Source organism: Saccopteryx leptura, chromosome 5 (assembly GCF_036850995.1).
Source record: "Saccopteryx leptura isolate mSacLep1 chromosome 5, mSacLep1_pri_phased_curated, whole genome shotgun sequence".
NCBI classification, from domain to species: Eukaryota; Metazoa; Chordata; class Mammalia; order Chiroptera; family Emballonuridae; genus Saccopteryx; species Saccopteryx leptura.
The window spans coordinates 173649877-173677285 of record NC_089507.1 but is presented as its reverse complement, the minus strand read 5'-3'; the positions used below and the strand labels follow the sequence as shown (position 1 = coordinate 173677285).

Below are 27409 nucleotides of genomic sequence, written 5' to 3'. Positions count from 1 at the left end.
TCTGTACCCACTTCTCTCAGGCAGCCACCCTAGTTCCTTTCCATTCCAGCTGCGGAGGACCAGCAACTCCAGGACAAAAGACCTGTTTGGGGTCGGGCAGGTGTCTTGGAGTCTGGGCTCTGAGCCTGGTTTCTTCTGGATGGTTGGCTGCTTAGGACTTGAGCAGATACCAGACCTATAAAGTGGGCTTGTGTGAACCTCAAAACCGAACCTGAGCCCGGAAGGCCTTTAGGACCGGGAGGAGCCACATCTTATTGGAGCCAGGGGCAAAACCCGATCATCAGGTCTCCAGTGGCTGCCGACCTTCCCCAGCCGCGTTCGCCCTCACATTCCCAGACATCAGCCTCGGGCTCCTCGACAGACGCGATCTCCCACGGAGGCCCCCTAGGGCAAAGTTGGCGGCCACCTTCACGCAGGGCAGTTCCCCCTTCCTCCTCCTCCTCGCAGTCGTCCTCCCGGGGAGCCCTTGGCTGTTGTCTCCTGCACGCTCCGGGGCGCCCCTTACCCAACCCGCTCTCCGGGCGTGCGCCGCGGGAGTGTCCCCGCACCCCTGCCTTCCGCGGGGGCCAGAGGGCCGGCCCCGCCCCATCGCGCGGCCCCAGAGCTCCCCGCCTCCCGAGTCGCCGCTGCCCCTAGTCCTGCGCTCTAGTACTCGCGCGGCTGCTGGGGCGCGGGCGGCGAGCGCAGGGCAGGGAGCGGCGGGGGTGGGGCGGGCGGGGAGGCGCCGAGGGAGCGGATGGGGGGGAGGAGAGAGCCGGGACCACAGGCGGGAGCCGCGCCGCCCCGCTGCCCACACGCTCGCTCGCGCGGGAGCCGGGCGGACCGTCGCCTGAACGCATTACCGGGTCACCTTGTCCCGGAGGTAAGTCCCACCGCCCGGGCGGCGCGGGTGGCTGGGGGCAGGGCCCCCGGGAGGGAGGGCGGCCGGCACCGGAGGCGGGCCCGCGAGGCGGGCGTCCTGGCTCCGCCTCGAAGCGCTGGGACCCGGCGGCGCGGCGCCGGCGGCGAGTCCGGGTGGTCGCGGCGGTGGAACCTGTCAGGCACCGGCTTGCTGAGCAGCAGGAGAGAGCAGGGCAGGGAAGCCAGCGGCGGAGGAAGGGGCCGGGCGCTGCCAGCTCGGGCTGCAGCGTGGCGCCTGGCCACCCGGGGCGCCCCGCGATGCGGGGGGGCTGCTGTGCAAAGTCGGCGGGAGCTGGCGAGCTCGACACCCGGAGCGCCGCGAGCCGGGCTGCCCAGGCGGGGACGGCTCCGCGGGTCCGGGTGGTCCCCCGGAGTGACCTAGACGAGACTGGCTGGGGCTGGTGAGTGAGAACCCGCGAAGTTGGGCACCAAGGTCTGTCTGGGACCAGAGAGGAAAGCGGGGAAAGGAAGGCGAGGGAGGGTTCCAACGCTCTGTGGTTGGGATCTCCCAACAGGCGGCGGGACGGCGGCGGAGACTCCCGCAGCCCCTCGCTGCTGGCGGCCGCAAGAGGGGCATCCGTGCGCTGTCTGCTTCCTGGCAGCCACGAACCCCGCAGCCCTGGGAGCCACCAGCCCAGGCGGGGAGAGGGAAGCGAGTGGATGCGCTTTTTGGGTTCAAGTTCTAGCCTCGATTAACCTAGGTGTGATTTTTGCCTCTTCGTGTGCGCTCTCCAAAGCAGCAGGGAAAGGAATGGATTCCTGGCAGAGTTGGACCCTTTCCTTAAGGAAGGGGCTTTGATCTCTTGTTTCCTTCAAGATCCCAGTGGAATGGGCGATCGCATCCCTGCTTTGGGGAGTCTGCCAGTGTAGTTGCTCTGCTTGTCTGAAAAACTAGAGGAAGGGGTCCTCTGATGGCATGTTTTTTCCTTAAGGGTCTGCTCGCACGCAGAGGCTTGGAATCCTGGCACCCCGACTTCAGGTGCGCGAGCCCTTCTGCGACTCCAGATGCGCTGGCGCCGCCAGGCCACTGGCCCGCACTTGATGCCTGCGCCTTTTCCTGGCCACATTCCGGTGTTTATTGCAGCAGATACTGGCCGAGGGCTTAGATAATTTGGGGAGGAGGGGTTTAGTGACTCCGTTTTCTAGTTAAAATCAGGCTCAGGCGGTGGGACGTGAGCGCGTGTTTGTGTATCTGTCCGCCCCCTCCTGCTGGCCGGCGTGTTTGGTCAGAGACCAAGGGGAGGGCGTGCTGCGAAGACCCTCCTGTAGGGTCAGCAGCCTGCTGACAAACCGGAGGAGCCGCCAACTTTTTCCGTGCTGAGGTACGATTGCCTGGGAGAAGTCGCATGCATGCAGCAATGTGGTATTCCAAAGGGGTCTGGCTGTCAGTTCTCCCAGAAGCCAAAGTGAAAATGATCGGCCAGGGGAGCCGGAGGCTGTCTGATGTCCATTCTGGCTAGGACAGGAAGTAGCTGGAGCTGAATTTTCGAATGAATTATTGCTTGCTGCGTGGCCTTGCAGTTGTGTGGATTGCTTTCCGCAAGATCATACCACAGGTGCAGGAACTGTGGGACCTGTGAGGAGGAACCCTTCGCTTCCCGGGTCCTTGTCTGTAACACCCTCTGGCACCTTTGCAAGGAGCAAATGCTGATTTTATCTAATCCCCCCCCACACACACACACACACCTGCTACTTGAAATGAAATAGTCATTATCAAGAGGGCCTTGTTAAATTAAAAAAAAAAAAAATTGGAAAAAAACTGTTTCAAGTTTTGTTTTCTTTTTTATGGAAAATTTCAATGGCACCCAAAGGTAGAGGGAATATAGCACCCTGAACCTCGCGTGTACCCTTCATCGCTAACCAGACTCACTAACCTTTAGCTTTCTCCTTCCTTACTGCCCCTCCTCAGAGTCCCGGAGCCACGTTTGAGGATTTAAAAACCCATTGCAAGCTTATTTCACCTCCAAATGCACCCTCATGTATCTGCAGCTGATGACATTTCATTTTCATCTAATGGAAATGACTGCAGGACTGCTTTAAACGGGCCCATTAGAACATAGGTGTTGGTAAAATAAAAATGAAGCCATGCCCCCATTTCCATTTTGGAGTGGAAAGAAAACCTGCTAATGTGCCTTGAGGCATGAAGGAGGGAACTTAAGAAGGGAAAAATCGAGGTCCTGAGACAGAGACATTTGAAACAACATAGCTTTGACTTATCTATGTGATGTGCAGTGGATACAGAAGTGTTGACGCTTCTGTATCCACTGCACATCACATAGATAAGTGTTCTTTTTGATAGGCAAAAGAACACTTTAACCTATTTTTGGTAAAAATTGTAAATATAATTTCATAAATAATAAGCAATTAATTTCTTCCACATTTAGCATGGCATCATAGTGCTATACTGCACTTGACTCATTTTTCTCATTAAATTTAACTCATTTTTTTTCTGGGAGTTATTACTCTTATAAGAGATACAAAGCCCTGGCCGGTTGGCTCAGTGGTAGAGCGTCAGCCCGGCATGTGGAAGTCCCGGGTTCGATTTCTGGCCAGGGCACACAGGAGAAGTGTCCATCTGCTTCTCCATCCGTCCTCCTCTCCTTTCTCTCTGTCTCTTCCCCTCTCGCAGCCAGGGTTCCACTGGAACAAAGTTGGCCTCCACCTCAGGTGCCAGAATGGCCCTGGTTGCAGCGGAGCAACACCCCAAATAGGCAGAGCATCACCCCCTGGTGGGCATGCCAAGTGGATCCCGGTCTCTGGCACATGCAGGAGTCTGTCTGACTGCCTCCCTGCTTCTAACTTCGGAAAAATACAAAAGAGAGAGAGAGAGAGAATACAAAGATTCTTTATGTAAATTTTTTATCAAAGACACCTGTCAGTGCTATTCTTAGGTTCATGAAGAGTACCAAATATTTTATCTCTCAATTAGAAAATATTTGGTCATCACCCTGGTCCCTTCACCCTCTGGAAAGATACTCACTCAAATATTATTTCAAATGTGGTTTCTGTTGGCTGGAGAACAGCGTGGAGAAGGCTCCAGAGACAGTGGGAGGGAGACCCCTACACACACACCTACACGGCCCCCTGTCACCCTGCACATCTCTGCACCTTCATTTATATAAAAGCTGTTTCTAAAAATTGTCAGTGACATTCTTAGAGGATTTAGCCAGACTTCTGAATACCTTTATAAGGTGTACTGTTTAAAAGCATCCTTAGCTAACCTTTTGTGATTGAGCAGTTTTATAAGTCTTCCTCCCCCCAAATGAAACCTTGTCTTTTCATGACATTAGCATGACTCTGGGCCCCTCACTTTTTCCTTTGCAGGGTCCCTGTGGACATTGGAGATTCTCATCTCCAACATGAGCTGATTGTGACCTGTAGTTTGAACAGACTTCAAGTTACCAGCAAAATTCTTTGCACAGAGTGAGCATAGGTGGCGAGGTGTGAAGGAGGGGTGTTTATTTGTCAGCAGCAGCAAAGCAGTGGGACTGAGTGGCAAACAGCCTGTTGTCCTTTCAGTGCAAAGTCACAAGACCAGAATTAGAATGCAGTAATAAGAGTTTTAGCAAATGGGATTGTTCAACATTCTCTGTGCAAAATCCTCAGAATTATTGAATTATTCCCGAGAGTTCATAAACATGTGTTTTAAAGAGGCGCTGTAGTTAACAACTCTCAGGCACCAGGTTGCAACTCAGTGCCCTCATTGTCCCTTCAGCCAGTGAAGGAGGGAGGTGAGGGGGCGACACATTGGTGATTTTCTCAGGTCTGAGGCTGCCCCTGCTCCCTGTGGTATTTTCTAAAGTGCCTAGAAAAAGACTTAGGTTTCTAATTCTTAGCTCCGTTGCTTGCTTGCTGAATGATCTTAGACCACTTAACTTTTCTGAGATTGTTTCTTTTCACTCATGCTCTTTCCAGGATTTTGGAAACAAAATATCTGTAGTTGTCACAGTTTTTTAAATAGGGAAGAGTTTGGGTTAAGAACTCCTTAATGTGTCTTATAATGGAATGTTTCCTTCCCATCCCCATGGCTCTTGGAGAACAAAAAACTGAGCTCACGCCTTCTATTGTACCTATATCCTACAACAGGGGTCCCCAAACTTTTTACACAGGGGGCCAGTTCACTGTCCCTCAGACTGTTGGAGGGCCGGACTATAAAAAAAAAACTATGAACAAATCCCTATGCACACTGCACATATCTTATTTTAAAGTAAAAAACAAAATGGGAACAAATACAATATTTAAAATAAAGAACAAGTAAATTTAAATCAACAAACTGACCAGTATTTCAATGAGAACTATGCTCCTCTCACTGACCACCAGTGAAAGAGGTGCCCCTTCCGGAAGTGCTACGAGGGCCGGATAAATGGCCTCAGGGGGCCACATGTGGCCCGCGGGCCGTAGTTTGGGGACCCCTGTCCTACACCGTCCGTGCAGGTATGCATTCTCACATAGGAATGTGCCTGAGTGATGTAGACATTCACCTTACCTGGGGTTGGGAGGGAATGTACATGGAAAGCTTATGAGCAATAGCTTTGACACAACTAAACTTAGACTCATATCACATTATAAAAGTTGCAATATGCATATTCTCTGGGATACAATATTTTAAAGCAGATAACCAACAAACTACAAAGAACCATTTATAATACATAGTGATATAAGTTACAAACTGTTTATATCAAAGCCCTCATCATCTTAAACCATTTTATGATAACCTGTTGAGTTACATAAAATACTAAAGAACAAAAACAACAACTACTAAGCATTAGGACCCAGGATAACTGTCAGAACTAAGAATAACATGACCAAGAAACAATATACGTGTGTGGAAAATAATAAAAAGTAAAGATGCAACAGAAAGCATACTTCAGATGGACCCAGTGTACAACTTTACATATTGCATAAAGAATTTGTGTTCAGTTAACATTATTCCAGAGAGATGGGGGGTTGTGCTCTTGGGATTCAAATCAATGTTCATTGTGAAACAAATTTTTAGTTCGCCAATTAATTCTTGTATCAATAGCAGTTTTTTTGTTTGTTTCCTGAAGTGAGAAGGGGGGGGAGATAGACAGACAGATTCCCGCATGTGCCCGACCAGGATCCACCCAGCATGCCCACCAGGCGGCGATGCTCTCCCTCTGGGGCGTTGCTCTGCTGCAATCAGAGCCACTCTAGCTCCTGAGACGGAGACCATGGAGCCATCCTCAGCTTTGCTCCCATGGAGCCTTGGCTGCAGGAGGGGAAGAGAGAGATAGAGAGAAAGGAGAAGGGGAAGGGTGGAGAAGCAGATGGGCGCTTCTCCTGTGTTCCCTGGCCGGGAACCGAACCCTGCACTTCCACATGCCGGGCTGATGCTCTACTGCTGAGCCAACCGGCCAGGGCTAATAGCAGTCATTTTTAAACTTAGGTCCTGATGATGCTATAAGAAAGTAGGTGTTTTCTGATTGCAAGTTGAGTCTTTAACAAAACGTTCGCTTAGATATATTCAGGGGTACACTTGTAACTATGTAAACACAACAAATAAAACCAATAAAAAACAAATAAAAGATTGTTACTTCTCGAACATTTGGCCTCATTGGGTAACCACTTTCAAAAGTGCTTCTACCTGTTCGTTCCTTAATTTCTTTCTCTATTGGGAAATGGCAGTATCCAAAGCAAAACAAGCATTTCCGATAACTAGAATGATAGAAGTTTTATTCTACTGCCTCACTTTAAACTCAAGATACTTCTGAAAGAGAAAAATATCTCATCTCTAATACATTGGGGCTTCACTCCTGCTTAGGAAAACAAAAAATTTTACATGAACTTACTTTCTGCATATGTGTACAATATGCAGTTTTTAAGTTATTTTTATGATCTTGGTCCTCAGACCTTAGTGGCACAGGCTCTCAGTTGGTGCAGGTGTTCAAAATAAGGTTTGTTTTCGATGATTCTAATGGGATTAAGTCCTGGGACATGGTTGGGAACCCCAGTGGCACTGCCGAGGGGTGGGCTCAGGCTCTTTTTAGCATGAGAGGGGACCCTGAGAATGCTCAACTCATCCTACCAAAGATTGCTACCAATTCTTCTGTTATTTGCAGTGACTAAACTTGCCTTTAAATAAAGTATGTGCATTTCTGTAGCCAATCTTACTATTTGAAATTGGCCTCAGTCTCTTCTCCCTTCCTTTAGAATGGACTTTATCCTTAACCAGTTGGGGCAATGGTGCTGTGTCCTATAGGGCAGTAAGGAAAGTTGAGATGTGACAGGTAAACAGCATGCATGCACTGGGTCTGAGATGCCGCCTAAGATCAGGGTCTGGCCAGTACTACTAGCTCAGCCATTACTATTTTTATCCCATAGAGCCCCTCCCCTCTGTGTGAATGGGAACCTTTTGGACCCTGCACTGGACAATCATTCCACTCCCAACCCAGTCTAGAAGTGCTTACAAAAGTATCTTGCCTGTAAGTGATCCTATCTTCAGTTTCTCTTCCAATTTCTTTCCTTTTCATAGTGCCCTTTGGTACAAGTAGTTCAGCCACAAAGAACTATGAGCTGATAAATTAATATGGATACTATTTAATAGCTTTTCTTTCGCATACTAAACCCTGAGACACAGCACATTTGTATCAGTACTCTGATGCAGTACAGTACTCTAAATTCCCTTGCTAAGATGGATTTCTGTTCAAAAGCATCTTTCCCTTTTTATATTTAGAAATTTAATTTAATGGGGTGACATTAACGAATAAGAGCGCATAGGTTTTAGGTAAACACCTCTATAGTATTTGACCTGTTTATTGTGTTTTGAGCCCATCACCCAAAGTCAAATCATTGAATAAAGAGAAATAATCTGTTTTGTTATTTCTAAACTCATTCTCTGCCTTTCATTCTTACCCCTTATGTTTTTAAGCTGTGAATGTAAGGGTTCCACCTTTACACATGTGGGAACAACTCTGTTGTTCTCCTTGTTCAGAGTTAGATCATCAAGGCTCTTTTTGGAATCCTCTCCTGACTGACTCAACTCAGTAAGGGACATGCAACCTGCAACACAGTGTCCCACTCAAGGGACTCAAAACAAGGATTGTTTATTTGACTATGTCTCAGTCCTTCTGTTACCCCCTTTCACCCCATTTTTGGGGTCCTCTTGCATAACATCCATTGGGACAGTGGCTAATCTGAATGTTCTTGATGTAGGTGAATAGGAATGTTGAATATATTTTGGGACATCACAGTCTATTTTAAACCATAGAGGCAAAATGTGTTTGTTGACTCAAAAGGTGTAGAATAATCCAGTTTCTGTATAATTTCTGCTACTAGACCTTGAGTAGTTGTTTTTCCAAGTACCTTTCCAGTGAAAAGCATGTAAGGCTCTTGGGTCACATACATGTGTTTATCCCAGACTCCAGCCACTCTACTGAGTGGTAAGCATCACAAGCGAATAGACCCACACAGCCAGGTCAGCTCAGGGCGTGGCTCTGGTGCGAGGTGTGATAGCATGGTGGTGCCCTCGCTCCACTGGTGTTTGGTCACAGTCCAGCCTCAACCCCTTTTTTCTTTACCAGAGCAGGATGTTTTCACAAGTTCCAGGACTCCTGACACCAGAGTTCCATTTTGGAAAGTGGAATCTTTGGAATGCCACACCTGGAACATCCCTCCTCCCTTCCTGTTCACCTTTTCTGCCTTCCCTAACTGGTAAGCTCCTCTGCTGGCAAAGATTGCATCCCATTTGTAGTCACTGTGATCTTATCCCCGTTGGAGCCCCATACTGCCTGTCTCCATCTGCTCTGTGCCCCCAGGACTGGAGCAGCCAAACTCACAGATGGTGTAAGCAAAGGGCTTCCTAGTGACCCCTTGATGAGGGACAAATTAGTCAAGCTGTAACCCATTTAGCATTACCCTTTCTTATGCTCCAGATATTCCAGTGTTCCTTGGCACCTGCAGATGTTTCTGTGACCTTCGATAGTAAATTTTTAGTCCAATTTAGAATTACAAGTTTTATCTAGTTTTAGAGTGACCTATTCCAGGGCTGGAGAAACACTGCCGGGTGGGAGGGACCCTGGCCTGCTCTTCCATTAGCCTGTCCCTGTTCTACTCCTCCAACATGGGGACACAGGAGAAGGACTTGGAGGAAAGGTGAAAACAGCCTTTTCCTTGACAGGAACTCTGGTCATGTCTCTCTGTTGTCAGGGCCCTTGGTATCGCCTTGGGCACCCAGCTGAACCATGCAGATCCTTTTGGCAGCTTCAGAGGACCTTTCCAGGTCAAGGTTTCGACCTGTAGCCCCAGGCCCCATGGCCTAGAGCTTTTCTGCTTCATCTGCAGAAAGGAAGTGGATTTTCAGTCCTGCCAGCCCACCCAAAACTCAGGACTGAGGCTCCTGGGCTGCCCCCTCAGCTACCCGGAAACGTCACCTTTCAGACTTGGAGACGTCTCTACATCTTCTGAGCAAGAGCCCAGGGGCCTGTATCTACATGGTGCATGCGCGTCTGCTGCCTGTGTGTGGGCATGCACATGCGTGCTAGGGACCAGGGAGGAGCACGGCACTGAGAGTGTGAGATGGGCCTGCTCTAGGAGCAAGTGAAACAAGCTGAGAGGGGGCACTTGTGCATGATCAAGAGTCTCGGGACTCTGGAGGTGGCAGTGCTGGAGCCCAGGCCAGCAGGGAGAGCCAGGAAGGTGAGTCTCTGAAGGGCACATGGTGCCCTGCTCTCTTTCCTCTGTGGGGTCCATATGTCCTGGGTGCCAGAGAAGTTGGGGAGGGGAACCATGGGCTCCAGAGGCATTGCTACTTAAGTGGAAACTGAGATATGGCGGGGGGGGGGGTGAGTGCAGGAACTCACGCAACTGTTAGTGCTAGCTGAGGACTGGACAAAGACATGGCTTCATTTCTGCACTGCTGCAGATATCCAGACACCAGGGTTCTGGCCTCTAGACCTACAATACCGATGCATTCTCTGACCTTCCTGACCTCAGGATTTGTCCCTTGAGGATGGACGTGGATGCCACTCCGTGGGTGATAGACCCCCATTCCGTATCCTCTCTTGGATGGAGCTGTTGTACCTCCTTAAGCCTGGCGCCTCACAGCAGAGCCAGCCTGGCTGCATTCAAAGGGTGGCCCCACCCTTCTGGTATCTGGGGAAATGAGGTAAATTAATGAATTTGGAGAAGTAAAGCAATCTAAGCCTGAAGGGCCAGATTAAAGCTTTCATAGCTTGTTTGTAGCTTGGCACGAGGGTTATTCAGGAAAACCAACAGAAGCTTCTATGGGATTTATTGCATTATCAGTTATCTCTCCAAGACTAGAAGGGAAAAAGAACAAGGAAGGGAAGGGTAAAGCCTGAAATGTGTGTATTGTTCTGTTTTCCTCAGCAACCTCTTGGAGATGCCCCATGTTACATTTGGTGGGACAAAACCCAGTAGGGTCTCCTAACTTGCTCTGTGATCCTGTGTTGCCAGAGGAAGGACCTTGACACATGGACTCAAGTCTTTAGTGTTAGTTTGTTTTTGTCTCTAAATTTCACTTTTCCTCACCTACCACACTCAGTTTTCTTGGTGTAATGCTCAGGACAGTGACATATCCTATGCGGTACCTGGACAGGCAGATGCACGCAATTCTATTTTGCATTAAAGTTCCAAGTAGGACAAACTGTAATTAGGTAATTTCTTCATCTGTATTCTTTGGTGGTTTGCTTGGAGGACAGCACCCATGGCAGGTTAGTAAACTGTGACCCATGAGCATGGTGAGGGGAAAGCGGGGTTGTAGGCAGGCCAGAAAATTATGAATCTAGAAAACTCCAGGAGGACAGACATCTCCTGCAGAACATACAGCCATGAGAGGGGAAGATCATTGCCTCTAACATCTATTCCCAGACATTTACAGAAAATATCAAAGCAAACTCAGTAGGACACACAGCAACCAGGAGAACCTCATGGCAGTGTTTTCCCATCTTGCTGTTATCATAAAACTTTCCCAGATGATGGAAATGTCCTTTGTCCTTAGACACTGCCCAGAAATGCTTATCTTCATGGAATTCATAGTCAGAGGTTTATATATTTCAAACATATATTTTAGTGAGTTGGACTCTGCCGATTGCTAACATCTCTCCCTAAGACTAAGCTGGCGCATTTCTTAGAGAATAAAACAAAGATCTATTCGGTTGTTTCTTAGGGGCACATTCCATCTCTCCTGAGGGAGGCTTAGACCTGGGGAATGTTCCGAGAGCTCATTCCTGACCATGCACCTCCCTCTCCTCAGAGTCCTTCTCCCCAACCCTGACCCTCTGTGGATGCCTTCTTCTCTGTCAGAATGGGGGAACCCCGTAAGCCCACTGCTTTCACACTTGTCATACTCTAAGTCTAACTGAACGATCTGATGGCCTCGCTTTTGGTTGTGGCTCACCTGCAGCTGGATCCCAGACTTCCTTTCCTATACCTGCGCCCTCTCAAAGTTCGGCCTTGTCTGCGGTGGTGTTCCCTGGGCATTGGCATCCTCCGCCTGCCTCCGCAGACCTTCTCGCCCCCTGCCCACACCCCATTCTCTGGTGATGACACACGGTAACCCAGATAGCCATGCTAGGATACCATTCACCTCTTGGACTGTTACTCAAATTCCTCTCTGAGTACCTTTTAACTCTCCTCTGGATCTTTTCTACCATCTAGACAATCATCCCTTTTCCAGTCCTCCCAGTTGCTTCCTGCAAGGTGTTTACCTGCTTTCTTGTGCTTCTCACCTCCGTCCTCTAGGACTGTTGACAGAGTGAGTTTTCTAAAATGCAGATGTGCCCCAGTGACTCTCCTGATGCCCTCTACTGGCATCTCATCTCCTGTGACATAGGACAGGCCACCTGTGGAAGGTAACAGGCTGTTCATCAGTGTTGTCTACGCTTTAGCCTCAGCGCTGCCCTTCTAGGTTCCCGGAATACTGGGCCAGTCCTGCACACAAACACATATGTATGGACACATGTCTCATGCTTTCACACCTCTCCCTGTCTTCAGTTGATTAACTCTTGCTAATCTACTCAAAGATTCAGCCTGGCCATCACCTCTTCCTGGCATCCTTCCCTCGAAGTTCAGTGTGTCCATCTCTGGGTGTCCTTGGTCCCAGGATCTACCTATGTCCTTGCACGGCATTAGCAGAACAACCTAAGTATACAATATCCAGAAATAACTTGACAAGAAATGTCGAGGATCTATACAAAGTAAACTGTAAATTTTTACTCATGGAATAAGAGAACACTTGAATAAATGGAGAAAAATACCATGCTTCTGGATAGGAATGCTCCATACTAAAATATATGGTATCATTATTTTTACCACATTAATTTGTAAGCTAAGTGCTATTTCAATCCCAACATTATATTGCCTTTTGAATGTGACAAAATCATTCTAAAGTTCATAAAAGAATTAAGCTATAATGCTGTTTTTTAAATGAAAAGGAATGAAGGAGGATTTTCCCTACTAAATAATAAACCCAACCATTAAAATGACATTAATTGACCTCAAATTCAATAGGACGGCTACTATAAAAAAGGGTGGTGAGCATGTGGAGAAATTGGAGCTGTTATGCACTGTTGGTATGAATGTAAAATGTTGTAAATATTATAGAAAACAATTTGGAGATTTCTGAAAAATAAATAAACATAGAACTACTATATGATTCAGCAATCCATTTCTAGGTATATGTCCAAAAGAATTGAAAGCAGAATCTTGAAGAGATATTTGCACCCCCATGTTAATAGCCCCATTATTCACAGTAACCAAGAAGTGAAGGTAGTCTATATGTTTATTGTCAGATAAAATTCTGACACATATTACAACATTAATTCACCTAGAGGACATTATGCTAAGTGAAATAGTCCAGTTACCAAAAGATAAGTACTATATGATGCTGCTTAATATGCAGTTCCTAGAGTAGATAAACTCAGAGGGACAAAAATAGAATGTTGGTTACCTGGGTCTGGGGGAGGAGGGAGAAGGGGGAATTGTTTAATGTGTCTAGAGATCTACAAAATGAAAAAGTTCTGGAACCTCCCAACCAACAAAACTGCAGGACCAGATGACTTCATTGGTAAATTCTACCAAATATTCAAAGAATAATTAATACCAATCCTTCCCAGACTTTTCCAAAAAATAAAAGAAGAGGGGATACTTCTAAAATCATAGGCAAAATCAGCAATACCCTGATATCAAAACCAGACAGAAACATCACAAGACATTAAAATTATAGGCCAATATCCCTGATGAATGTAGATATAAAAATATTTAGCAAAATATTAGGAAATTGAATGCAACAATACATTAAAAGGATCATATACCACGATCAAGTGGTATTTATTCCAGGGACGCAAGGATGGTTCAACGTCAGCAGATAAATCATGATAAACAACATCAACAAAATGAAGGATAAAAATCAAGAACATTTCAATAGACTAAGAAAAAGCATTTGACAAAATTCAAAATCCATTTATGGTAAAAACTCAACAAAATGAGTACCGAGGTGATGTACCTCAACATAATAAAAACTATGTATAACAAGCCCATACCTAACATTATACTCCATGGTGAAAAGCTTGATGCTTTTCCTTTAGTATCAGGAACAAGACAAGGATGCCCACTCTAACCACTTTTTTTTTTAAGATTTTATTCATTTTAGAGAGGAGGGGAAAGAGAGAGAGACAAGGGGAAGGAGGAGGAAACATCAACCCGTAGTTGTGCTGTAACCAGGCAAGCCTGGGGTTTCGAACCGGTGTCCTCAGCATTCCATGTTCATGTGTTATTCACTGTGCCACCACAGGTCAGGCTAACTTCTTTTACTTAAGATAGCATTGAAAGTCTTAGCCGGAGTAATTAGGCAAGAAGTAGAAATAAAAGGCATTCATATCAGAAAGGAAAAATTAAAACTGTCACTACTTGCAGATGATATTATATGTAGTCAAACCTAAAGACTCCACCAAAACAATGTTAGAACTAATAAACTAATTCAGTAATGTTACAGGGTACAAAAATTAATATTCAAAATTCTGTTGTTTTCCTATATACTAATAACAAACTATCAGAAAGAGAAATTAAGAAAACAATTCAATTTACAATTGCATCAAAAAGAACAAACTACCTAGAAATAAATTTAACTGAGGAGGTAAAAGATGGATACTATGAAAATTATAAGACATTAATAAAGGAAATTGAAGATGACATACAAAAATCAAAAGATTAGAAGAATTAATATTGTTAAAATGTCCATACTTATTGAAGCAGTCTACAGATTCTGTGCGATTTTTCTCTTTTTTAAGAGTAATGGTTTTTGTGGGTTTTTTTTAAAGATTTTATTTATTGATTTTAGAGAGAGAGTATATAGAGAGAAGCGCAGGGGGAGAAGTGGGAAGCATCAACTTATAGTAGTTGCTTCTTGTGTGTGCCTTGACCAGGCCAGCCCAGGGTTTCAAACCAGTGACCTCAGCATTTCAAGTCAATGCGTTATCCACTGCGCCACCACAGGTCAGGTGCAATTTCTATAAAAAAATCCAATAGCGTGTTTTGCAGAAATAGAAAACACAACCCTAACATTTGCTTAAACACAGAAGTCCCCAAATAGCCAAAGCAACCTTGATCAAAAAGAACAAAAATAGAGATCTCATGCCTCCTGATTTCAAACTATATTACAAAGTTACAGTAACCAAAATGGTATGATATTGGCATAAAAAAGACATAGATATATGAAACAGAATAAAGATCCCAGATATAAAACCACATATATATGGTCAATTAATTTATGACATAGGAGCCAAAAACAGATCATAGGAAAGGATAGTCTCTTCAATAAATGGTGTTGGAAAAACTAGACAGCCACATGTAAAAGAATGAAACTGGACCCCTACCTTATGCTATACACAAAAGTTAATTCAAGATGGATCAAAGATTTGAATGCAAGACCTGAAACCATAGAATTCCTGTAAAGGAAACATAGGCACTAACCTCCTTCATGTTGTTCTTGGCAGTGATTTTTATTTATTTTTATTTTTTGGATTTGACACCAAAAGCAAAGTCAACAAAAACATAAGCATAAATAGGCACAGGGGACTACATCAAACTTAAAAGCTTTAGCACAGCAAAGAAACCATCAACAAAATGACAAGGCAACTTACCAATGGGAGAAAATATTTGTAAATTATATATGCAAAAGGAATTAATAGCCCAAATATGTAAAAAACTCATAACAATTCAATAACAGAGATATACAATTAAAATGGTCAGAGGATCTGAATAAAATTTTTCTGAATAAGACATACAGGTGGTCAACAGATGCTCAATATCTCTATCTGGGAAATGCAAATCAAAACCACAATGAGATATCATCTCACACCTGTTAGAATGGCTATTATCAAAAAGACATGAAATAATAAGTGTTGGCAAGGAAGTGGACTGTTGGTGGGATTATAAATTGGTACAGCCATTATGGAAAACAGTATCAAATTTCCTCAAACATTAAAAATAGGACTATTATAAGATTCAGCAACTCCACTTTGGCCATTTATCTGAAGAAATAAAACACACCAAAGCCTTTTGGAAGGTGCAGGAGAAGGGTCAGCAGCCTACAGGTCTGGGAGTAACTAGGATGTGGCATTTTGGTGTAGCTTCAGAATCGGATCTGCCCATTGGTGTTTACTCGGATCTGAGAGACCAGATGAGAAACCATGGATAGACAGCTATGGCTCTCTATTGACATATACAGATTGCCCCAAAACTTACTAGCATGAAACGCTCACAGGTTTTGAGGTTTAGGAGTTTGGAGGGGGCCAGATGGGTTCTTCCAGCTCTAGCCTGTCATTAGGGTACCGTCAGAGGATAGCTAGAGCTGGAAGATCAGGGAACTTAGGCAGCTGGGGTCCAGCTGGGCAGCTCTTTGAAACCACAGGAACTATCCCTGTAGTCTCTCCGCCAGGACTACATTGGGCTTCCATGGAATGGTGGCCTACAGATATTGGATTGTGTAAATGGCTGCTTCTAGCAAAAGGCAAACATTGCCTGGACTTCTGACAGCCTCAAGAGTCACATAATAATACCGCCACATTCCATCAATTACACGTGAGTCACAAGCCCACCTAAATGCAGTAGAGGGGACGGGGGCTCCACCTCTCAATGACCGTTGTGCCTCATTGTGGCATAGTTATGGGATGGGAAATATTGCTATGTCCACTTTTGGAAAATGTGATATGGCACAAGTACTGAAAAATAAAATACTCAAATTACATTTTTTATAGGTCACAAATACATGAAAAGTGAAATTCTTTCTCACCAGAAAATTTCTAGAATCATCTTTTTGGTATACAATTCTTTCATAGTTTCTTATTTTCTAATGTCAAGATAAATTTTTAGTGTGTCAAATTGTTTCTCCAAAGTCCATTCTAACGTGTGATATTTTGTTAGGTCCATAGTCAGAAACTGGAGCATAGATTAATAGTAGCAATTTTGCACATTATAGGAGTACAGTAGTTACTGTACAAGTGGATTTTAGATCTTCGTGGTTTTGTTCAGTTCCATCATTCCCCAGTGTATCACTGAAGAGATAGGAAAAGTGAGAAGAAACTGGAAGTTTCCTGTTCTGGCATGTCTAATAACTTTTCCAGATTTACCAGAAGTCAGTGGCGAAGCTGATTTACATCTAGCTATTTTTGTGGTTTTTCTTTCTTCTTATTCATGTGCAAAATAGAAAGATCTGTTTAAACAACCATGTGAGTATATGTGTTAGAAATGAAACAGCAATAAATGACAGGAACCCAGGGACACAGGAGCTGGCCCATGGGGTTTATTTTTCTAAGGTGACACACGCCATGAGGTGGGAGGTGCTGACCCAGTGGCTCCGTGGAGTTGGGGTTGCATCTCCAACATCCTGGTTTCCAGACGGCTGCCACAGCCTCAAACATCACATCGGAGGACAAGGCAAAGAGTCAAAGAGCGGAACCCCAGGAGGCTTTGGCCCACAGCTGTCTTTGGCCACAGCTGTGTCTGTAGCCACTCTTGGTTATAAGAACACCTCAGATGAGGAGAAAGATTTAACTATTCCAGCTTCCAGGTAAAAGTGGGCAAAGGTGACATCGTGTGGTGGGGTCTCCACTCAGCCAGTGACTGCCATTCACCTCTCAGTGAGAGGAGTGCAAGACATTAGGAGACAGATGTGGGATAGGAAGACCAGACCGTGTGTATTTTTACACAGAAGTTGATGGCTGGTGACTCTGTAATTGTGTATGCTGTGTGTAAGAATGATGGTAAGAAGGTGATTACAAGAGAGGTGACAAGTCTTGGGCTTGGGCCAGGGCAGCGAGGCAGAGGACCTGGACTGAGGCTGAGGTATTCACCTTGCATGAACACACACATCTCCTGGGGGCTGGTAAAATGCAGCGGACCAGGGAGGGAGATCCTGAATTTCCATGAAGCACCTCACTGATGCTGTTGCCTCACTTTCAGTACCAGGTTCAGGTGGTTCTCAAACTTGGTGGCAGAGTAGATTTACCTGGGGATAGAAAACTTAGTTTACACACAAATAATGTAAATAATATAAATTGAGTTAGGTCAATAATATTAAAGATGCGACTGAATTAGTTGTGCTTACTGAAATGTCTGTTAAAGCTGCATTCATCAGCCCTGGTTGATGGCTCAGTGGATAGAGCATTGGCCTGGCATATGGATGTTTCAGGTTGATTCCTGGAGAGGGCACACAGGAAAAATGACCATCTACTTCTCTGTCCCTCCTTCTCTCTCCTTCTCCCCCTACTCTCCCTCTCCCCCTTCCATCCATCTTCTCTTCCAATAGGCAGTGGCCCCAGGCTCGGTTGGTCCCAGCACATTAGCCTCAGACACTAAAAATAGCTCAGTACTCAACCATTGGCCCCAGATGTTGTTGCTGTGTGGATCCCAGTCAGCGCACATGTGGGAGTCTGTCTCACTATCTCCTCGTTTCTAAAAAAACTGCACTCATCAAACAAATGCACACATAACTCACCTGGGTTTTATAAACATGCAGATCCCAGCTCCACAGGGCCGGGTGGGAGGCTGCGAGCCTGCATTTCTAACACGTGCCTGGTGATGACAATGCTGCTGGCCCCCACGAGGCCACACTTTGAACAGCCAAGTAGTAAAAGGGCTGAGATGGTGGGAGAGGGTAGGTGGAGAAGAGGTGAGGGTATTTGGAGGCATGGAAGGAGACTACATTCATTGTCTCTGGTCTGAGCCAAAGAAGGGTAACAGCTGTTTGAGTTGGAGATGCTGACAGTGCAGACTTGCTGATGGCATCTATACATGGTTTTATTCACCTTACATAAACTTACATAACCTGAAATTGTGGTAAAAAATATAATATACTTAAAGTTTGTTTTATGTAATATATATAAAAAGAACACGTTCTTAGTGTCCCTTTTATTTAAACACTTAGAGGTAAAAAAAAAACCCAACAAATGCTTTGCGTGTGGATTTATTGGGGTGAGCACTGCAAAGACGTGAGGCTCCGAGGGAGCAGCCCACGGCCGTCCTGAGTTATCTCACCTTTATGCTCTGGTCACTTCTTGGCATGCAGTGGGGCCAAATAAATACACTAATACATATTACATACACGCATAAATACATACCCTGCACACACAGTTTGCATGTGCATATGTGCATATGTGTGTGCACATGCACGCTTGACCTGCTGACCTGTCTCCCTCCCGCAGCATTTGCCCCATGTGAAGTGTGGTAGGTTGTTGGCAAACATGGGCTTCAGCAGCCCCTCTCATTTCCCCACATGCACACCTTTGTGCTGTGACATTCCCACACCTCCCGTCACGAAGAGGAGTCCCTTTCACCCCCCTCGAGTCTGGCCTGGCCACATGCCAGACTAACACAGTGACGTGGGAATGGCAATGTGTCAGTTCTGAACTGAGGTTGCATGAAGCCCTGTGCACTTGAACTTGCTCTTTTATCTTTTAGACTTTGTCCACAGCTTACGAAAGAGCCCAGACTAGTATGTGTTTCAGCCGACGGCTACCTGTAACCACCAGACACGCCAATAAGGCTATCTTGTGCTCTTCAGCCACAACAGAACCCTCCTGACTAGATCCTCATAAGTGACCCCAGGAAAGACCTTCCAAGAACCAAGCAGCCCAGCTCAGACCTACTTGCTTACCCAATAATTGTGAGCAAATAAAATAGCGGTTTTATTCCACTAAGGTTTAGGATGTTTTGTTACACAGTAAGTAATAATTGACACCTGTGACTGAGAAGGACTGAAAATATCTTTGCATGAAAATATATATTTATACTCAATAATGTAGCCCTTGAGCAAATGTTGGGTGGGAACCCATTGTTCTTACAGAGAGAAAACGTGGGAAGTGACCCAGCCAGGATCCCTGAGTCCCTGTAGGAGCTGCTGCATTCACACTGAACCAGACCTGAAAAGCCAGACAGACATTTCTCATACATACAAACACTTCTTTATGCTACAAAATGCTTAGAACAGTACCTTATGAAGTAACCCCCCCATCAGCTTTTGATGTCCACTTGTGACCTCATTGTGTCTCGCCCTGCCTGGTGGTGTGTTGAGAATAAGGTAGAGCAAATGGAAAACCACGAGAGTGAGGTGGTGACAAATCATCTACCTCAGGCCCTTCTTCAGGTTGCAGACCAGAGACTGCAGTGGTGAGCAGAACAGATCTGGAGATGTGGGTGCAGGGCCCTCCCATGTGAACCACACCGGTTCTTGCTTAGGCAATATGAAGCCCCATTTTCTCCACCTTTGCTGAGAACGCTATTCCTCAGACAGGCCCAGGGTATATTATTGATAGCTAAGTGGGACCAAGGTATGAGTTTGCAGAATAGGAATGACCTATGGTAGAAGACTCCTAGGATTCTCAGCCAGAGGCGCTGCTCCTGGACCTGCACTGCCCTTGCCACCAGGCCTGTGCCAGGGCATCACTGGGCTCTGGGATGAATGGGTAAGGCACTTCTCTGCTCTTCTAGAATGAGGCATTGATCCTCGGTCAGGATTTTCCTGTGTATAAGTAAAAAGCTTTTTCCATGTTAGTTTTCATTTCTTCTGTAGTGACTAATTCCTATTCATGGTCTTGGCAAGTATACGCTGCCCGTGGAGGCTGAGATTCCTGCAGGCGTCTGACCTAGAACTAAACATTCAGCTTCTTTAAGAAGACAATATTCTAGACATATGAATATGAAGGTCACCTTCTCATCCTCATTTCTTCACACATACTCTCTCACACACACACAAATACTCAAATAAATACATTCACACATGGGTATGTCAGCTCACACATCCACATTCACATGGACACACACACACACATAAGTACACACAGGCACACTCACACATATGCACTGTGAGTAGTAAACCTTCCACTGTGGATGTCACTGCTGTAGACAGCAGCTCCTGATGAACCTGAAGCCCAGTGAGCTAGAGGACAGCACCCTGGAACACAGACAGCCGTGTGCTCTGAGTTGAGGATGAGAGTTCTGGCACAGCCCTTGGACTATATTAAGAAGCATCATGGGAGTCCCTGACCAGGTAGCTCAGGGCTGTAATGCTGGTAAATCATCGACCCAGAGCACCCTCAGTCAGGGTACGTACAAGAAGCAATCAGTGGGCACAGGACTAGGTGAAACAACCAGTTGATGCTTCTCTCTCTCTCCCCCCTTCCTCTCTCTCTGTCTCAAATCAATGGAGGGGAAAAGAAGCCTCGTGGGATGTTTTGTGTCTTCACCAAACAGTTCTCACCATAATGTATCTGAGCCCATGTTGGGAAAACAGCTGTGTTAGGCTTGCTCGCTTGCACTTTGCCTGATTAGTGCATGAGCACATAGAGTGCCATGTGTGTATAGTCTATGTAAGCCTGTGGGTGCTTGCCCTCAGGGTGGATTGCAGATTGCCTCCCTCCACTGGGAGGGGCCCTTTTGCTGTTCCTTCGCCGGGTTTTTCCTGCCTGTTTGCTTGTCTGCCATTGCGAGAATCTATTAAACTATAATAGCCCACCACTTTCTGGGCTTCGCAGCTCCTCTGCCATCTGCCCGAATCCAATGTGAACCTGCCTGGCCTTGGCCATCGGCATTACAGCCCATTTCTTCTAGCTGGTGGGATCAGGAGGCGGTCCTCAGAGCTGGCTTTATACCTGTGCCCATAACTAGCAGCCTGGGGGGTGGAGAGGGAGGGAGGGCATCCAGGAGCCTGAGAGCACCGGCTGTCAGGAGAGGATGATGGGGAGAATTTGTAGCCCTAGACTTTTATATAGGTGGACTCTTTCCATTCTGCTTCAGGTAATGAGTATTAGGGTGGAAGGCAAAGGGAAATCCTCTGTTGTGATTAGTTCTTCTGGGGGATCAGTTTGTTTCCATGCCTGAATGAACAGTCCCTAGGTTCCAGTTCCCTATGTGCTTTATGTAAAGTTGGTCTTTGTGGCTTCTTGATGTTTATTTATAGAGATATTTCACCCAAAGGAGCAGTTACGCTTTGCCTATGAGCCCACAAGGATGGGATTTGTTTGTGGCACTTGGGAAACAGAAAGAGGCTGAGAGGGGAAATCAAGTCATAGTAGCTTGAGAAGGGATTGGCTGGAGGGGAGTAGTAGAAAGGAATGAGTATACATGGGGAGTCTGAAGTGTACTCAGGTCTCTGCAGTCCGTCTGCCCAAATGTGAATCCTGGCTGACCCCTTCCCCTTTGGGAAATTATTCAACCTCTTTGTGTCTCAGTATCCTTGTGAATGAGGAGGATGCTCCAGTCTCCCCTCCATGATGTTTGACTGTCAAGGCAATTATATGAGGTGGGAGGCGAGCAGCTCTCAGTAGGGTCAGCCAGAGTGCAGCCATCAGGCAACAACTATTGGTGGCGTTTCCTTACCTGGGTGCTTACTTGAGGCCATGACCTGGGGAGTGGCCTTGTCAGAATCTTCCATACAGAGGATAAGGAAATACTAGGGAGCTGAGAGGCCAGGTTCCAGGGGCACAGAGAAGTGGGTGACAAATGCCAAGCGATCAAAACATACCCAACATTCTTTAGGCGTGGACAATTGGAGTGGGGGCAAAGCCAGGGAGGAAGCAAATCCCAGAGGATCTTCCGACCTAGACCAACCTTTGTGAGCCCCACAGAGAGAGCTGAGCCTTTGTAGTGAAGTGTCCCCAGGTCACCACCCTGGACTTCGGTGTGGGTCTGACTGTTGTGGCAGGTTGGGGCTGGCCATCAAGAACTGGTGCCAGGAGAGTGCAGGTGAACCTCTTACGGGACCAAGGTCATGAAGCACACAAAGTAAGTTTTCAAGAAGCCGAATGTGCTTCATTCACAGGCCCTGTGGACTTGAGGCTTAAGACACCAGCCAATAAGCTGAATCAGTGTGAGGTCACTTACAATCAGCTGTGTAAATTCTTTAACCATACAAGTGGTGACTAGTAGAATACTAAGTAAAGCCCTGGAGAGTCAAGATCTGTGCAAGCTGGGAGAATGCCAGTGCACACAGCCCGGAGAGCAGGACACTCGTGGTCTTCGTGCAGAACAAATTGTGTCAGAACAGTGTGAGCCCACTCCCGACAGGCTGACAGGTGTGGCATGTTAAAGGGGATGAGCCTACGGTGCTAGCACTTGGACGTTGTCAGCAGCTAATTCTGACAGACGTTGGCCCACAACAGGGTCAAGTACAGGCTAGCTATGGGGGCTGCTGCACAAGGGAAGTGCTTTGGACGTCTTTCTGTGGTAGACTCAGGAAAAGTTCGTCAAAGATTTCTGAGGCGTGGGGTGAAGACACGTGTTAGGATACATCTCAGCAGAGGCTTCCAAGTGAAGATGCGATGTTAACTTTACATTGATAGAATGATGAAATGGGAAACCTACTCAATGTTGGCAAATGACACTTTGGAGTATTTGGTAAAATTTAGGGATGTGTTATGACTGAACACAGTTTAATTCTTTAACTTACTGTGTCACAAGCCATCGGGCACCTGCTACATGCCTGTGCTTTCTGGGAACACAATAAAATAGAAAATGCCATACCTTTCTGAGGAAGCTGATAGTTTCCTTTGATGAAAGTACTTTTTGGAAGCAAAAATAAAAAAGTATAAAATATAAGAAGACTGAGAAATGCTGAGGCTAGGTGAGACTAAAATAGATTACACTGTGAACATGGTATGAAATACTGACGGGGTGCCCGATGGGACAGGGGACCCAGCTGCGACCCAGCCCAGTGCTGACTGCAGTTACACTGCCGAGCACTGTGCCTTCTGCCTGCTCTGCCTGTGGGAACTCTGGGCACCCACACAGACACTGACTGTAGACTTTGCAGGCTCTGCCCTTCTGCTGATGTTCATTCCTTTTGCTGGTTCCTGGTAGGCATTACAGTTTCTTGTTGGGGTGGGGGCTTTGCCAACACTGAAGAGATGAAGCAACCCTCACATCTCTGCCTTGAATGAGAGGTCAAAGATAGGTATTCACTAGACCAGAGAGCTGGGCAGAGCAGAGGAGGGAGGCGTAGTGTGTGCACAACACCACTCTGTTGTCTGGTCCGAGATCTGAAGCTGGCCACCACAGGACACATGTATGCCCATCCTGGCTTGGAGCAGTGGTGGGATTCAGCCGGTTCACACTGGTTCAGCAGAATCAATACCTAATTCTTTGTTGAGTTTGATGAACTGGTTGTTAAAATGGCACTTGTTATCAGGGTTCTCTTTAAGGTGGGCGCCTGGGCAGCTGCCCAATGTGGAAATCACAAATTTACATTTCTTATTCTTTTTTAACATTCATCTGTGCAACAGCATACTGTAAGCACCCATAGTAATGTTTATTCTGTCCACAGGTGAAAAAAATTACAAGTGAGGATGCCAATCAAGAAGCAATATGGAAATATCTTAAATAGCAGTCTTATTGTCTTTTTGTCAGGTATATTTAATATTTTTTCAATAATATTTTAAAACTCTTATAATCTAGTTTTGTGTACCTCCTTCATTGTTCTTATTTAAGTACTAAATGCATGAAATAATAAACTACTTTTGGTATATTGTTTTTCTGTACTTAAAACGGTCATTAGGGCAGAGAACCAGTTATTAAATTATTTGACTCTCACCACTGCTTAGGAGACTTTGGTGAACTTTCAACTTCCAAAGAAGAAACAAACAACAAAACCCAACAGTCACCCCCTTGCAGGTGAAGGACAAGAATGCCTTCTATCTTCTGTAGAGAATGGGTTCAGTCAGGTTTTGCACAATCCCCATTCCACAACCCTGAACTGGAAAGAGCAGACACACAGGTGGAGTGTGCCAAGTAGGATCACTAAATATTGGATTGGATCTCCCCTCCATCCTGGAGAATGAAGATCCTTCTGGGTAACGGAGCTGCGTGGGGAAGGGCTCACTGACCAGCTCTCCTCCTATTAGGCCTCTCAAGCAGCCCTCCCTCCCTGTGTCAGATCCTCCCCTGCCATCCAGGACATACTTACCACTGCCAACGAGACCCTCTGAGCAAAGGGGAACTGCACCTCTGTACAGTGGTAGGAATCCGAGGTGTTAAGGCAGACCAGATGCTGGGAATGATTTCACATGGGATCAAAACAGATTCTGGTAGTCCTGACATGCTAACCCATTGATCGTGGGAGAGAAAATTCACGATGCTTTGAACAGTTAAGGCGCTTCGCAATATAAAACTATCGAGGTACTGAGGTGTCCTCACAAAAGTTAGGGAAGCCATGAATCTTTTTGCACAACTATCTTTCTAGGTGCTGTCAAAATCAATTTCATTAGAAGAATTAATTAAGACCAGCAAACCTAAACAACACTCAATCATCCTTTTCTCTGAAAATCAATGCATGTTGTAATTGTAATCAAAATCTTGTTAAAGATTAAATGAATTCAGTTTTGTAGTTTTTGATTTCGATTTTGAGCATCAAGCCCACATATGTACACACACACACACACACTATTGTGAAGTTTGGTTCCAGGTTTAAGTGGATTTATTTAAGCTAGATTATCCCCAAATGTCAAGTATCTTTTGGAAACAATAACTTCTTATATTAAAATAAATTCCTGGAGATTTATAGACCATCTTCTTTAAGAGTCTCAAGTACAGGGCTACTTTGATGGCTCTTTGATTTTTTTGGGTGCCTCTACTGAGACGTGACATTGAGGTCCCCTCACCTTGGCGACATGCTGAGTCTTAAAACAAGTGAAAGCCAGGGACCTGCCAGCAAAGGCAAGGTTAACATTTGTAACCAAACCAGTTCAGAGCAAGCCTAACAAGTGACCGAGTGACCTGCTGTGCTTGTCATCCTAGTGTAACTCTGACCATTGTCTGTTTTCATACAGAAGTGGCTGGTCTGGATGATGAATCCACATTCATGTGATTTATGTGAACACGCCCCATTCAGTCAAATGCTTGGAGTGTGAATGCAGTAAATGCGCAAGTGAAATGGACCTCTATACCAGTGTGCTCTGGAGACTTCCAGAAAGACTTAGTGTTGTCATCCAACTAACAGTTGAGCATTTTTATGTGCCATGTTCTGTCTGGGTTCATGGGATACAGGAACAATGGGACAGACAAGGTCTTAGTTGTCACAGAGTGCGCGTTCCCTTGGGCACGTATAGGAACCGAGAGTTTTAAGTTGTGGTAAATGCTATGGATAAAATAGGCTCATGTGACAGGCTGGCTAGGGGAGATGGGACCAATGTAAGTGGTAGCCAGCCAAGCATGAGCCAGGATCCTGAAGACAAGGAGGATTCAACCTTGCAAGACGTGTGTAAAGGGTTCAGGCACCAATACAGGCTTGGAATGGGACCCAAGCAGAAATCAAGTGCTGTCTGAGGAGCAAGTAGAGTGAGGCCAATGGTGTGGATGCCGTGGTTGGATCATCTTCAAGAGGAAAGGGGTACAGGAAAAGGAAGTAGCCTGTGGCCACAGGCAGGTACCAGATGGTACAGAAAGTTTACACCAGGCCAACAGTTTGGACTTGATTCTAAGTGTGCTGGGAGAACCTTATGGGCTATACAGAAAGGAAGAGGATCTGATTAACATTTTTAACATTTCTGTGGGGGAACTGAATGTGGGATTCAAGAGGGGAAGCAGGTGATAAAGCATCAACCTGGAACACTGAGGTCACCAGTTCAAAACCCCGTGCTTGCCTAGTCAAGGCACATATGGGAGTTGATGCTTCCTGCTCCTCTCCTCTTCTTCCTCCTCCTCCTCCTCCTCTCTCTAAGATGAATAAATGAAAACTCTTTAAAAAAAAAAAGAGGGGAAGCAAGTGGGCAGGAAGGGGCATCTGCACTGGTCCCGGGGAGTGGCTGTGGGTGAAGTGGGTGCTGGCGATGTGGGGGATTGGTTTGGGCTGCCTAGGACTGTGACAGAAAGAAGTAAATGGAGTAAAACTGCGGGGTTTGGGATTCAGTGACTGAGTTACTTGTAAGCTCCATGAGGGCAGGGGTTTGTCTAGTTTGATCGCTGCTTTGTCCCAGGGCCTGGCATTATACCTGGCACCTAGCAGGTGCTCTAATGCTTATGTGAAGTTAGGTGAGTGGTGAGAGTGATAGAGGGAGGGTGGAGTTCTCTTGATGCTCAAAGAGAGATGGGCTTTACCCCAGTGGCATTGCTAACCCAGCTGCATGCTCAGAGGGGAGGCATGGCAGGTGCCACTGTGGACACCATCAGCATTTGGAGGGCATTGAGCCCTAGGACTGGCTGTGCCCATACAGGTGAGGGAAGAAGAAAAGATGAAAGAAGGATTCTGGAACCTCCCCATTTGTGGGGATCTGGAAAAGGAGAATCAGAATTGGCCCAGGACACTGGGAATGAAGAGCACGCCAACCCTGTGAGATCCCTCGTTGTGTGGAAGCTCATATGGTATCTCAGCCATACTCACTGTTCACTCAGGTGTGGAACTGTCAGGGAGGCTGGCTGGTTTAAATGCAGCAAAGGCTTCACCAAGAAAGTTCATGGGCAAGAAGAGGGAGAAGGGAATTATGTGCATGTGTGAGGATAGGATTATAATGATGGGTAAGAGAGTAGGTTGGGAGAGACAGAAAGGAAGAGTCTGTGAGTGTAGGGTGTAGATGTAAGTAAGGCCAATGGATTGATGCTCAGTGTTAGGGAACAGTTGCTGGAGGCTTGACACTAAAGCCGGTGAGCCAGAGACATCAGAGCAAGGGATGTTGAAAACGGAGGTTTCAGAACTGACCGTTAGAGGCATTGCCATGTGAAAGGATGGCGCAGGAGGACTGGAGGGAGACAGCAGTCATGTGGGGAGGTAGAGCTCTTGAGAAGCCAGGAAGCGAGGTGGACATGGAAGTCACAGAACAGTGCATAGTGTTGAAGGGTGAAGAGATGGTGGGTCAGCACTAACATCATCTACTTGTGAGTGAAGGTGGTCTTGAGGCTGAGCCCTGCAGGTTGGAGGAAAAAAGGCCCAACTCTGAGAGGCTGTATGTAAGTGGCAAGAAAGAGGTGACCTAAAAAGGGGCTTCCAGGACTAATCACAGAATTGGAGGAACCAATCTGGTCAGCCTGGCTCCTTTGCCACGTAGAG

The 27409-nt window shown here is 46.1% G+C and overlaps 1 protein-coding gene across 2 annotated transcripts in view; it reads left to right on the top strand.

The window, feature by feature from the left end:
- Positions 1–743: 743 nt before the first annotated feature.
- Positions 744–27409, top strand: part of SYNDIG1 (synapse differentiation inducing 1) — a 218630-nt gene continuing 191964 nt past the window's right edge. The window contains exon 1 of one of the 2 annotated variants that reach the window (XM_066385305.1): positions 744–862. The gene's annotated coding sequence lies outside the window, so the exon portion shown is untranslated. Of the gene's footprint in view, positions 863–1000; positions 1302–27409 lie in introns of those variants that run through there. The other variant, XM_066385306.1, reaches the window with a different exon arrangement.